The sequence below is a fragment of the Engystomops pustulosus genome, chromosome 1 (assembly GCF_040894005.1).
Source record: "Engystomops pustulosus chromosome 1, aEngPut4.maternal, whole genome shotgun sequence".
NCBI classification, from domain to species: Eukaryota; Metazoa; Chordata; class Amphibia; order Anura; family Leptodactylidae; genus Engystomops; species Engystomops pustulosus.
In genome coordinates this window covers 168,063,474-168,077,259 of record NC_092411.1, presented here as the reverse complement: position 1 = coordinate 168,077,259, position 13,786 = coordinate 168,063,474, and the positions used below count along the sequence as shown (strand labels likewise).

At 45.6% G+C, this 13,786-nt stretch overlaps 1 protein-coding gene across 12 annotated transcripts in view; it reads left to right on the top strand.

Moving 5' to 3' along the window:
• The window catches only part of ADGRL3 (adhesion G protein-coupled receptor L3), a 1,100,912-nt gene that overhangs the window by 359,812 nt on the left and 727,314 nt on the right, over positions 1-13,786 (top strand). The window lies entirely within an intron of this gene.

Sequence of the window (13,786 nt, the reverse complement as noted above, 5' to 3'; positions counted from 1 at the left end):
CAAAATGTTTCCTACTATTTATTTCCTTTTGCAAGTGTACTGTGATTAGAGATGAATTTTGCTCAGGAGGGTTGACTCCGTCTTTAACCCAATTTAAGTCAATGGGAGCCTGGATTTTAACATCCCCAAATGGTTGTATTTAAGGGTCAGAGAGCTGAAAAATAGTGGGAGTTACAGGGCAATGGCTCTGCCCTTAACGGGCTAGTGGAAGTACTTTATATAGTAACATAACTTAAGAAAAAAATTAAAAAATGATGTTACAGCAGATAACCCCTTCCTGCACTTTTTGACAGCTGAGCTTCAGCATTAAAAGCAGGGATCACGATAGCCACGATTCCAGCTGTTTAACCTACATTTGACCGCATCATCTATAGGACTGTGCCACCTGTTCCCCACACAGTCATCCTGCTGCATGGGGTGCAGGGGTGCAAATCACTTCTCTAGAAACCCTGGGGTTCGATGAAGGACCCCAGGGCTGCCACCTGTAACTGCCTGCTTGATTCTGCCAGGGGAAGGACCCCGCAAAGTATGGTGGAGGCCCCCACTGAATGTAGCATATCCCCCATAACTAAATCTACATACAGCCGCCAATCCCTCTATAATACATCTATGTACAGCCGCCAACCCCAAATAATACATCTACATACAGCCGCCAACCCCCCAGTAATACATCTATATACAACAGCCTCACCCCCAGTAATACATCTACATACAGCCGCCTCATCCCCAGTAATACATCTACATGCAGCCCCCAACCCCCCAGTAATACATCTTACAGCCGCCAACCCACCAGTAATACATCTATATACAACAGCCTCACCCCCAATAATACATCTACATACAGTAATCTCATCCCCTGTAATACATCTACTTACAGCCGCCAACCACCCCGTAATACATCTACATGCAGCCGCGAACCCCCCAGTAATACATCTACATACAGCCGCCAACCACTCCATCTACATACACCTCAGTCCCCACCAAACACACAGCCCCATGTAACATACACCACGGCCCTCACCAGACATACTTTCCCATGTAACATACACCGCACCAGACACACAGTCCCATGTATCATACACCTCAGCCCACGCCAGACACATATTCCCATGTAACTTACACCAAGGCCCACACCAGACAGACTTTCCCATGTAACATACACATTTTGTGCTGAATAACTCATCTTATACTCAAGTGTATATGCTATGTTCCATGAAACACCTGCAGTGTTAAAATGGCACAGGCCTTTCCATTTGTTAATGTCCTCTAAATTACACTGGAAACAATAGGGTTTTTTTTTTTAGTTTCTCTTTTTGCTGTTCAGTTTAAAGCAGTAAAAATCAATAGACAACCATTTCAGAATGGATTGAGAAACATTTTTATGAAACATGTTACAAACACAGCAGACAAAAATGCATGCATCCAAAGACCCATGTGCTTTATTTCAAAACATACTGGGGCAGATTTACCTACCCGGTCCAATCGCGATCCAGCGGCGCGTTCTCCATCGAGGATTCGGGTCTTCCGGCTATTCACTAAGGTAGTGCGCCCGATGTCCACCACGTGTCGCTGCTGCGCTGAAGTCTGCTGGAGTTCGCTGGAGTTCACTGTCCTATCTTGGGTGCAGGTAAGTGTGTGTCAAGCGAAATTTTTTTAAAAAAATTCAGCAAAGCACGGCTGTCACACAGAAATCCAAGATGGCGAACCAAAACCCTAAATCAGAAGTTACAGGGTTGTGTCTAGGGGCAGCTGAAATTGGGTACACCACGACTGATAGAGACAGTTTGGACTTCTATCTGTGAAATGCTGACATTTTTGTTAATAACAGTTAATAACATTTTTGTTAATAGAGAATGTGTTATTATAAATACTACTCAGGGCTGATTCTAGACAAAGTGGGGCCCTGGGCAAAACTAAAAGTGGGGCCCCAAAATAAAACTATTTTATGACCAGTCACAGTCAGCAAGAGGCTCCCTTTAGTATGGTAAAACAAACTGTAATATGGGAGAATTTTATAGGAGATAGACAGATGATAGGGAGATTGATGGGCAGCACGGTGGCTCAGTGGTTAGCACTACAGGCTTGCAGCACTGGTCAACATCTACAAAGAGTTTGTATGTTCTCTCTTTGTTTTCGTGGGTTTCCTCCGGGTCCTCCGGTTTCCTCCCACACTCCAAAAAAATACTGGTAGGTTGAATAGATTGTGAGCCCCATGGGGACAGGGACTGATCTGGCAAGCTCTGTGCAGTACAGCGTAATCTGTGTGCGGTGTATAAATAAAGAATTATAAATTATAATGATTATGATAGAAGATAAATATGAAAGATTTCTAGATTTCTAGATGCAGAACTATAAAGTAGATGATATATACAGTAGATGGATAAGAGAGATAAATAAAGTAGAAGAGAAATAGAAGATTGATTAAAAAAGAGATAGAGAAAAAGCGAGATATATAAATGGTCAGATGGTAGGAGATAGATGATAGATATATAGACAGGAGATAGATGATAAGCATCTTCAACCGGGAATTCAACCAACATTTTATAAAAGATACTTAAAATTTGACTTTGATGGCAAAAAATGTGCTCCAAACAGAAGGTAAATATTTACCTTCACATCTCCGAAATGTAGTAGATGGACATGTGTAGAGTTCACAAATGCCTTATATTGATATGTTCACATGAATAAATCATCATAATATCACTAAAACTGAAATAACTAAATATCTGCTTTAAAACAGTCACAACCTGCAAAATATAGCAATAAAACAGAATAAAAAGTAAAGGCGCCATAAAACCTATAATTTTGAAAGCAGACAACCAGGCGATGCATTTGGCAATTAACATTCAAAATTCCCTAAAAATATGTACAAATACAGAATACTTATATAAAGAAAATATACTTTCCTAAAACAGTAAGATGTGAGGAGATTATATATACCCCACACCAATATATTCACCAAAATATGCAGGAAAGGGAACGTTAAATCCACAGGGAAAACCAAACAATTTAAGGAGAAAATTGCACTGAGCGTCACACAGATCTATCATTGTATGCTCCCATACACAATAGTGTGGGGACAATTACACTCCCTGTAATTTTCCTCAGTAATGTCCCCACACACAGCACTCCTGTAATGTCCCATAGTAATGTCCCCACACACAGCACCCCTGTAATGTCCCCCAGTAATGTCTCCATTAATGTCCCCACAGACAGCCCCCCTGTAATGTCCCCACACATAGTCCCCCTGTAATGTCCCCATGCACAGCACCCCTGTAATGTCCCCCAGTAATGTCCCCACACACAGCACCCCTGTAATTTCCCCCAGTAATATCCCCACACACAACCCCCACCTGTAATATCCCCCAGTAATGTCCCCACAGATAGCCCGCCTGTAATTTTCCTCAGTAATGTCCCCACACAAAGCACTCCTGTAATGTCCCGTAGTAATGTCCCCACACTCAGCACCCCTGTAATGTCCCCCAGTAATGTCTCCATTAATGTCCCCACAGACAGCCCCCTTGTAATGTCTCCACACACAGTCCCCCAGTAATGTCCCCACATACAGCACCCCTGTAATGTCCCCCAGTAATGTCCCCACACACAGCACCCCTGTAATGTCCCCACACACAACCCCACCTGTAATGTCCTGCAGCAATGTCCCCACACACAACCCCCACCTGTAATGTCCCCCAGTAATGTCCCCACACACAGCACCCCTGTAATGTCCCCCAGTAATGTCCCCATTAATGTCTCCACAGACAGCCCCCTGTAATGTCCCCTAGTAATGTCCCCATTAATGTCCCCACACACAGTCCCCCTGTAATGTCCCCATACACAGCACCCTGTAATGTTCCCAAGTAATGTCCCCACAGACAGCCCCCTGTAATGTCCCCTAGTAATGTCCCCACACACAGCACCCATGTAATGTCCCCTAGTAATGTCCCCACACACAGCAACCCTGTAATGTCTCCCAGTAATGTCCCCACACACAGCACCCCTGTAATGTCCGCACACACAATCCTCCTGTAATGTCCCCCAGTAATGTCCCCACAAACAGGCTCCCTGTAATGTCCCTCAGTAATGTCCCCACACACAGCCCTCCTGTAATGTCCCCCAGTAATGTCCCCACACACAGGCCCCCTGTAATGTCCCCCAATAATGTCACCACACACAGCCCCCCTGTAATGTCCCCCAGTAATGACGCACACACAGCCCTCCTGTAATGTCCCCCAGTAATGTCCCCACACACTGCACCCTTGTAATGTCCCCCAGTAATGTCCTCACACACAGTCCCCCAGTAATGTCCCCACACACAGCACCCCTGTAATGTCCCACAGTAATGTCCCCACACACAGCACCCCTGTAATGTCCCACAGTAATGTCCCCACACACAGCACCCTGTAATGTCCCCACAGACAGCCCCCAGTAATGTCCCCACACACAGCACCCATGTAATGTCCACCTGTAATGTCCCCACACACAGCCCTCATGTAATGTCCCCCAGTAATGTCCCCACACACAGCACCCCTGTAATGTCCACCTGTAATGTCCCCAAACACAGCCCCCTTCTAGTGTCATCCTGTAATGTCCCCACACACAATCCTCCTGTAATGTCCCCCAGTAATGTCCCCACAAACAGGCCCCGTGTAATGTCCCCACACACAGCATCCCTGTAATGTCCACCTGTAATGTCCCCACACACAGCACCCCTGTAATGTCCCCACACACAGCACCCCTGTAATGTCCCCCAGTAATGTCCCCACACACAGCCCTCACCTGTAATGTCCCCCAGTAATGTCCCCACACCCAGCAACCCTGTAATGTCCACCTGTAATGTCCCCACATACAGCCCTCACCTGTAATGTCCCCACATACAGCCCTCACCTGTAATGTCCCCACATGCAGCCCTCACCTGTAATGTCCCCCACTAATGTCCCCAAACACAGCCCCCTTCTAGTGTCATCCTGTAATGTCCCCACACACAATCCTCCTGTAATTTCCCCACAAACAATCCTCCTGTAATGTCCCCACACACAGCCCTCCTGTACTGTACCCATACAGATCCCCCTGTGTTCTCCCTCTCACCTGACTTGTGCAGCTTCGTGCACTGCTTCTCCCTGCAGGTCATGTGATCGTGACATCATCACAGGTCCTGTAGGGAAAGCAGTGTACACTGTGCACTCATTCTCATCACGATCTATGTCCACAGGACACGGATGGTGATAAGAGAGAGGAGGATGCCCGGGCAGTGGGACAAATGTCCTGCCGGCCCAGGGAGATCCGGGGCACCAGCCAAAAGATCCGGGGCACGAGCCCCGGATCTTTTGACCTAGTGACGCCCCTGCCATCCACCATTATACTGTGGCCTCTGTCCTCCATCCCACCTTGTATGGTGGCCTCTTGTCCTCTATCATCCCTTGTACTGTGGTCCCTGTCCTCCATCCTCCTTTGTACTGTGTCCTCTGTTCTCCATATTGTGACCTTTGTCCTCTATCCTTCCTTGTTCTGTGGCTGTGTGTGATCATGTCCTTTTCACTGACTTGCAGTCATCACGTGGATACAGTGTTATACAGAGGGGAACAGGAATGAACCAGAGCTAAGGGAGGTCCTGATTGTAGTGACACTGGATGCAGCTTACCTCTCCTCCAAGTCCAAGGGAGGGGGGAACAACCCTGGTCAGTGCGGGATGCAGAAATATCAGGCTCCCAGGGCTGGGAGCTATGGGCTTGGGCCCCAGGCCCCCTTGATGGACCTGTGTATTTTTCCAACCTTATCTACTATGAAACAATAACAGATTACTATACTTTGGGTTATTTAGCTTAGAGGTGACCTTATCTATTATAAAACTATAAAAAGTCTATAGGATGTGAATGGGTCCGTGGTGAGGGTGTATGCTATTTAAGTGCATGAGAGGCCACATGTGTGTAGGGTGCACATGAATTTGCCTGTAACAGTAGGGTCTGTGACTGTTTACAATAATATTTATATTAAATTATTCATATTCCTGGTTAAAAAATACATACACCTTTAATACATTTTTCCTTCCCATCCAGGAAATGTTGGCTAAGTCATACGAGTTTAGTAATTGCTTTACCAACGCTAGTGTAGGCGGAAAGTTTAACCTGTACAGATGTTTAGGGGCAGCCGGGAGTTTGATTCCCAGATATTTAATGGCTTCAGGTTGCCATATAAATGGTGAGAGGGATTTTAATTTGTTAGCCGAGCTCGGGTTAATGGAGATATTTCTGACTTGGTCAGGTTAATTTTAAAGTTTGCCAGATGGTTGAACCTTTCAGATGTATTACAAATTACCAGCAGAGCTTCTCCGGGGTTTGTGATCAGAAAAACCAGATCGTCCGCAAATGCCACTAGCTGTATTTTCTTGTTTCCCATCTGGAGAAGGTGAATGTCGCATGTGTTGTGCTAGTGCCTCCAATCAGAGAATGAATAAGATCAGGGCACTCCTGCCTGGTGCCGTTGGTGATTTTAAAGGAAGGTGAAAGCACACCATTGACCCTAACTTGCACGGTGGGGTTTGAATTTGAAATGGCTGACACAAACGCCCCTGGGAACCCAAATTTTTTGCCTGGGAGTTTTTGCCATGAACCTCCAGTCTACTCTGTAAAATTTGTTTTTATCTTACGAGCATGGTGTATAGCCCCCAGGAGATGTCCCGTTTCCTTCCTCTCCCGCCCTTAGATATGATTCTGGGGAGCAATGGAGACATGCGACAGGCCAGCAGCCTAGCCCATATCTTCAAATCCACATTTAGGAGTGAAATCTGTCTATAATTACTGGTTAACTCCGGGTCCCTGCCTTCCTTGTGCAATATTGCTATGTGTGCCCTTAACATATGGGATGCACCCTGCAGCAATGCATTACATGCCTCTGTTAGGTAGGGAAGGATTATGTCCCCCAAATTTTTGTAAAATACAATGGAAAACCCATCGGGGCCTGGACTTTTCCCCATGGGGATAGAAGCTATCACCCTCCAAACCTCGTCGGCTGTGACCGGCCTCATCAAGTCTTCCCTTTGCTTCCAGTCTAATGAGGGTAAGTTTAAGTTCTCCAGGAATTTCCCTATCTCATCAGACCTGCAGAACTCTTTTGCGATGGCGTCTGAGTCGGATAACCTAGCACCCATCTGTGTCCTGATGTTCGAGACGAATGTGCGTGCTTTGTTGAGCAGAGCTGACATTAAGCGCTGATATTCCAGGATTAAGCGCTAGTACAGCGCGAAACGGACCGTCGCCCGTGGTTAGTCTCCCGCAGTCTCGTTCCCTCCCGCAACGATGTATTTTAAAGTTTTTGAATAAAGAATCTACTTTTATTGGTGAGTGCCAGCTCTCTTCTTTCTATATGAACTGCAGAGCTGACATTACTTTGCTGCACCTGTCCCCATGTGTATAAAATCTGTGCTTGGCCCTCATATACTGTATATCTTAGTTGTCTGCACATTAAGTTCATCCTTGAGAAGCTCACAAGTGTGAGCCAGCTCTTCTTTCGTAGCTACTGCCTTTGACTTTTTATAGCATCTCTCCAGGGAAGTTAATTTAAGCAATAAATCTCTTATCCTCCCCTTCCTCTTTTTCTGTACTCTGGCCCCCATTTCCATAAGCAGGCCTCTTGCCAGCATCTTTAGTAGAAGGGTCTACCTTTTGCGTGGGGTTTAACCTTATGTGCTCCAGAAGTTTTTCCTTCAACTCTTGTAACAAGGCTCCATCCCCCAGCAGCGTATCATTAAGTCTCCATGTCCAATCTCTGATTGGTAGCTGAAGGGCAGAGAACTCCACTGTAACTGGTGCATGGTATGAGATGGAGGTAATTCCTATATCTGAGAAGTGTACAGATTTGAGGTGCCTATCATATGTAAACACATAGTTCAGCCTTTGAGTCATGCGAGCCTGAATGGAAGGTGAAATCCCTACCTGATGGGTTATGCTGGTGCCATATATCAATGAGCTGCATGTCATGTAGTGTTATCTTAACTCTGCATAGAGCTCTGAAGGATAAGGCTGAATGGCCAGTGGATGAGTCTAAAAGCGGGTCCAAAGTCCTATCTAGGTCTCCACCCACTATCAACGTGCCTTCTGTAAAAAGCTTGAGTGTTCTCAAAATATTACATAACCAGGTGCATTGTGCCTGATTAGGTGTGATAATGAAGTGTAAATTATCCCCCCTATTGTCCCTTTAATAAATAAACCCCTACCATCTGCGTCCATTTATTTATCTTTCAGGGCGAAAAGGATATCCTTATGTATTCCTATAGTAGTTCCACTAGATGCTGAGGAGGGGTGGCAGCTATGACACCATTTATTTGTTCCTTAAAATGTGTTTCTTGAAGGAGTACCACTGAGGTGCTGAGTTGTCTTAGAAGGAGGATGAGCTGAGTATGTTTGGCCGGTACATTTATCCCTTTAATATTCCATGTTGTTACTCTAATGTCACCCATTTGTGTGTAAAATTGGCGGAACGGTGCTTAACGTGGTTAAGTATGAGATCGGTCGTCTATCACAGGTGAGGTAGTGTACTAAGGGGGGGAGTTGGTGGGCATGGATGGGGCTTTGTGGGGTAGGCAGGGGAGGTGCCATATGATGAAACAGAAAACTGTGCCAAACTGTGATATTTGATGCAATATCATAACATTTGTAAAACTCCTTTGTCGGCTGCAGGTGATACAGCTTTTAGCGCTGTCCTTACTAAATCACCTTTTTGCACGGGGGGGGGGGGTAGAATCAGCATCCCTTGGCTGAAATGCACTTGGTAACGATGACGCCCCTTTCTTTTCTCAAAACATATGACATCCTATAGAGTCTATGCATAATTATTGAGAACATACATTCAATGCTTCAAAGAGTAGGGGTTAGTAATAGTCCCCAGGATGACTAGGGGAAATAAACTTAAATATACTTATGGTTAGCGATCATGGTGGATGCAAGAAGTCCGGAGGGACTTTGGTGTGTAGACAGGTCTTGTTCTGCTGGCCTATCGTGTAAGTTTGAAAGGTTCCAGGCTTCTGGTGGTCTCCCCTCCTTGAAGCAGCATTTTGCTTAAAACCTCCAGGTCATATATATGGCCATGAGAGGTCGCAACAATCTCTGGAGTGGGTATTCTGAATGGGTCCATAGCAGGCGAACCAGACGAGATGTGCCTCAGTGGGGCTTTTGCCCAAATAGAAAGATAACCCCGGGCCTCTGTGGTCAGTCGTCTTCCTTCCTGAGAGATTTTTTTTCTTGGCTCTCTGTTGCTTAGGTGGAGCTGCAGTGTGCCATGGTGTGGAGGCTTTCAGCGGGGGGAGAGTGGTTGGTATCCAGGACTTGATATCTAATGTAGTGATATCTAGGCACTTCCAAGACGCTCCTAGATCTCTTGGGTGCCTGATGTTAATATGCTTTGTACCTTTTGAAAAGTGGAGCACTAAGTGGTAGAGCCATTTATAAGGGATGTCTTGTTCCCTAAGCTAAAGAAGCAGAGGTTTTAGGTTGCGTCTCTTGGCTAAGGTTGATGCTGCCAGGTCCTGGTAAACTTTGGCCCCTTCCTAATTCAGGTCAGTGTGCTCTCTTGTTTTACGCAGTATTTCTGCTGTGTCCTTAAAGCTAAGCAGTCCACAGACCACATCTCTGAGGGGGTCAGTTGTTGCTGGTTTGCACCCTTTCTATGACCACCACTCCTGCTCTTTCGGCCCCAATCAATGTGGTAAATACCTATTTCATGACGGCAGGCAGTACCTCCAATGCCCAAGACTCCAGGAGGCCTTTAAATCTAATATTCTTCCTCCGACTCCTTTCCTGATCTGGAAGGCCATCGCCTGATGTTCGTCTTTTCTCGGAGAGCTTTTGACAGACCACCTCCGCAAAACCCACAAATTCCTCCTGCGCGCCCTCCAGGACCTCAACTCTATGTCCAATATGGTGGATATCTGCTTTGATCTCGTTCAACTCCTTCATCACCGGCTGGAGCGCTGAAGTAATGATATCTTTGATAACGGTGCAAGACATTTTTAAGAACATCTGTCTCCGCCACTGCTCCTGTATACGTTGCCTCCCCCTCAGATTGCTCTGTCACGTCTGAGTCTCCGGCAGCCATCTCGGATAGTGACGCTGTGGGAGATCTTGAGGCTGTGCTTCCTCCGTGAGTACCGGTTTTGTACCTTTTATCGTGCCGGGGTGAGCTCTGGTGGTTATTGTGCATGCTGCCCCTGTACTTTACAATGATTGCTGCTTGTACCCCTGTAGCTTAGGGGATCATCGATATTTACGCACGGAACTCTCGTTGGATGCTGCCATCTCCTGCAGCGGCAAGCTCCGCCCCCAGTACCTTTACTTTTTAATCTGTTTTATTGATATATTTTGTAGGTTGTGACTGTCTTAAAATTTCTAAAAGCAGATATTTAGTTATTTCAGTTTAAGTGATATTATGATGATTATTTCTGAAAATATCAATGTGAGGCATTTGTGAACTCTACACATCTATTACATTTAGGAGATGTGAAGGTAAATATTTTAATATCCAGAAATACCTGGCAGTGAAAGGGTGCAATACCCCTTGGGTGAATTCCCGGATGATGATACTCTTATCTATATATCTATCTGTCTAGTTAACTATTTCCTATAATCTAACCTTCTCGCTTTTTCTTATCTATAGTTCTGCATCCAGAAATTTCTATCATCTTTCAGATTTATCTTCTATCATAATAATTATAATTCCATTATTTATATAGCGCACACAGATTACACAGCGCTGCACAGAGTTTGCCAGATCAGTCCCTGTCCCCAATGGGGCTCACAATCTAATCAATCTACCAGTATGTTTTGTAGTGTGGTAGGAAACCGGAGGACATGGAGGAAACCTACACAAACACGGAGAGCACATACAAACTCTTTGCAGATGTTGAACAGCACTGCAAGGCTGTAGTGCTCACCACTGAGCCACTGTGCTGCCCATCAATCTCCCTATCATCTATCTCCTATAAAATTCTACCATATTTGTCTTACCACACTAAAGGGAGCCTCTTATTGATTGCGACTGGTCATAAAATAGTTTTACTTTTAGTTTTGCCCAGGGCCACACTTTGTCTAGAACCGACCCTGGTCTTATCTCCCTTCTAAAATGCGACCTTAAGTAGTGGGAGGAAGCAATGGCCTCCCTCTTAAACCCTCTTCGAGTCTGGTGGGTGGGGAGCTCAGCGGGTTCGTACAAAGTAGACAATCCGCCTTATTGAGCATGCTAGAAACAAGCACATGCCGCTGGTCCTTCTCGGCACAAATGCAGAGAAGGCCTTTGACGGGGTTAGCTGGGAATTCCTGTATGCCACCTTGGCACAGTTCCAAATTCTGCATTCATTCATACATGCTATTTCCACACTTTACAGCTCCTCAAACACTAACATGAGAGTTAATGGGTCCCTGTCTACTCCGTTCATGATACAGAATGGAACCAGACAGGGATGCCCACTGTCCCTTTCTCTATATATATACTAGTTAGCGAGACTCTGATCAGAAAGATTAGGTTAACACCAGAAATACAAGACATTTTGATACATGATTATGAACATAAACAACATTCCTTTGCGGATGATCTGCTTATAATTACCTCAAACATGGTCGCCTCTCTGTCGATCATCACTCAACTTTTCAAGGATCTCCTGCTCGAAGGGACTACAATCTAATTCCCCTTTCCGTTGGCCCTGAGAGAGCATTAGATATTTAGGAATGCAAATACGAGTAGACCCTAAACTCCAATACCAACTTAATTATATTCCCCTCCTTCAAGGGATCCAATGGCAACTTACTGAATTACAACTCCCTTTTATGTCCTGGTGGGGCAGGAAGAATCTCCTTTAGACATACATCATCCCCAAACTCATATACCTTTACCAAACGGTTCCAATATGGCTGCCTAATTCTTTCTTTAGTAAGATTCAAAAAGCATTCTCACATTTCCTATGGAAGAGGAAAAACCCTGAATCCGAGCTAATCTCCTCAGTCTGACACCGATACACGGGGGAATAGGACTCCCAGACCCTAAAGCATATTAACAAGCTTGCCAACTCTCAAGGTGGCTCTCAATCTCCTATCACCGGATCATAGTCTATACAATAAAGTACAAAACTCCCTTTTAACTCTAGAAAGCAGAGCCACCATATGGGGCCTCAGATCTCTACCAAGAGACTCTAGTCTAGACTGTAGACTAAAGAGACCATGCAGCTGGAACAAAAACATCCTGAATGGGGAGGATTTTGATGGAGACTTCACACTGTAATTACACTGCACAGAAGGAAATCTGAGGTAATACCCTCTTTCTGTGGGAGCTGATGTGACAGTGACCCTGTATGCCACACCTCATACTCAGCAATTGTTCAATTACAGACTTCTTCTATTCCTTATTTCCTAACACAGTGGGACAAAGATCTGCAAGAGGTCTTTACAGTAACAGACAGAGCAACCATACTGAGAGCCTTGAATGGTTTTTCTAGGTGTATTAGAATTAGTGAAAAAGCGTATAAAATAGTAACAAGGTGATACAAGAAGCCCCATTGGCTTCCCCAGCTATTCCTACAAATAGAAAACAAGTGCTGGAGATGTAACACTTCAGTAGGCACTATGGCCCACATATGGTGGTCTTGCCATCGGCTACAAACATTCTGGAAAGAAGTTCTTAATACAATAGAAGAAATATGTAAAATTCAGATACCTAGTATTATATTGTTGGGGAAACCCGACCCTAACTTCACACTTAAGAAAAATTACTATGTAAAGCCACCATTCTTATATCAGCCGCTAAACTATTAATTCCACGCAATTGGAAGACAAACTTGGTCCCCTCCCTCTCTCAGTGGAAAGATAAAGTTTCAGAAATCTGTAGCTTCAAGGAAATAGCCCACTGGGAGGGGGGGACAAGACACTAATTCCAAAAAATCTAGACACCTTGGTTTCAATACCAAATACCAGTATCAGGATCGGAGGAAGTGGATCCTCTGAACCACCGTCGACGATGACACCAGCCAACACCTAAGTGGCACCCAGTCTTTACCAGATCCCACCGCAAAGCAGGATGGTCTTGCTGCGGCAGGTTTGAATAGATTTCTGGGAAATAGCCAGTGCCAATTTCCTGAATCTGTCGTGAGCGCCCTAGGAGACATGGACACGCGCACACGGACGGAATCAGGTGCAGGGAGAGGTAAGCAGCATGAGCGCCGCACCAGCAAAAGTGGAGAGGCACCGGTGGGCCCGCGACCTGTGATATGGGAGCACCCGTGACCCCTTGACAGTACCCCCCCCCCCTTCGACCTCCCCCTCTTCTTAGGATGGAGAAATCTCTGCAGGAGACCATGATCCTGGATATTGTCCTCGGTCTCCCATGATCTCTGCTCAGGCTTGAACCCCTTCCAGTAAATAAGGAAGAACAGCTTATCTCTCACTGTCTTCATATCCAGGACCTCCTTTACCTAGGAGACATTGGTGGAATCAGCCTCAGGAGCAGGAGGAGGCACTTGCCGAGAGTAACGGTTCAGGATGACTGGCTTCAAGAGAGAGACGTGGAAGGAGTTTGGGATTTGCATGGAGGGAGGAAGGCGAAGTTTATATGCCACAGGGCTTATGCACTTCACCACCTCGAAAGGCCCCAGAAAATGTGGTCCAAGCTTGTAGCTGGGGATTTTCAGCCTAACGTATTTGGACAAAAGCCGCACCTTGTCACCCAGAGAGAAGACTGGAGGAGGCCTGCTTTTCTTATCGGACTGGATTTTGGTGCAGCAGACGCCCGAAGTAGAGACTGATGAGTC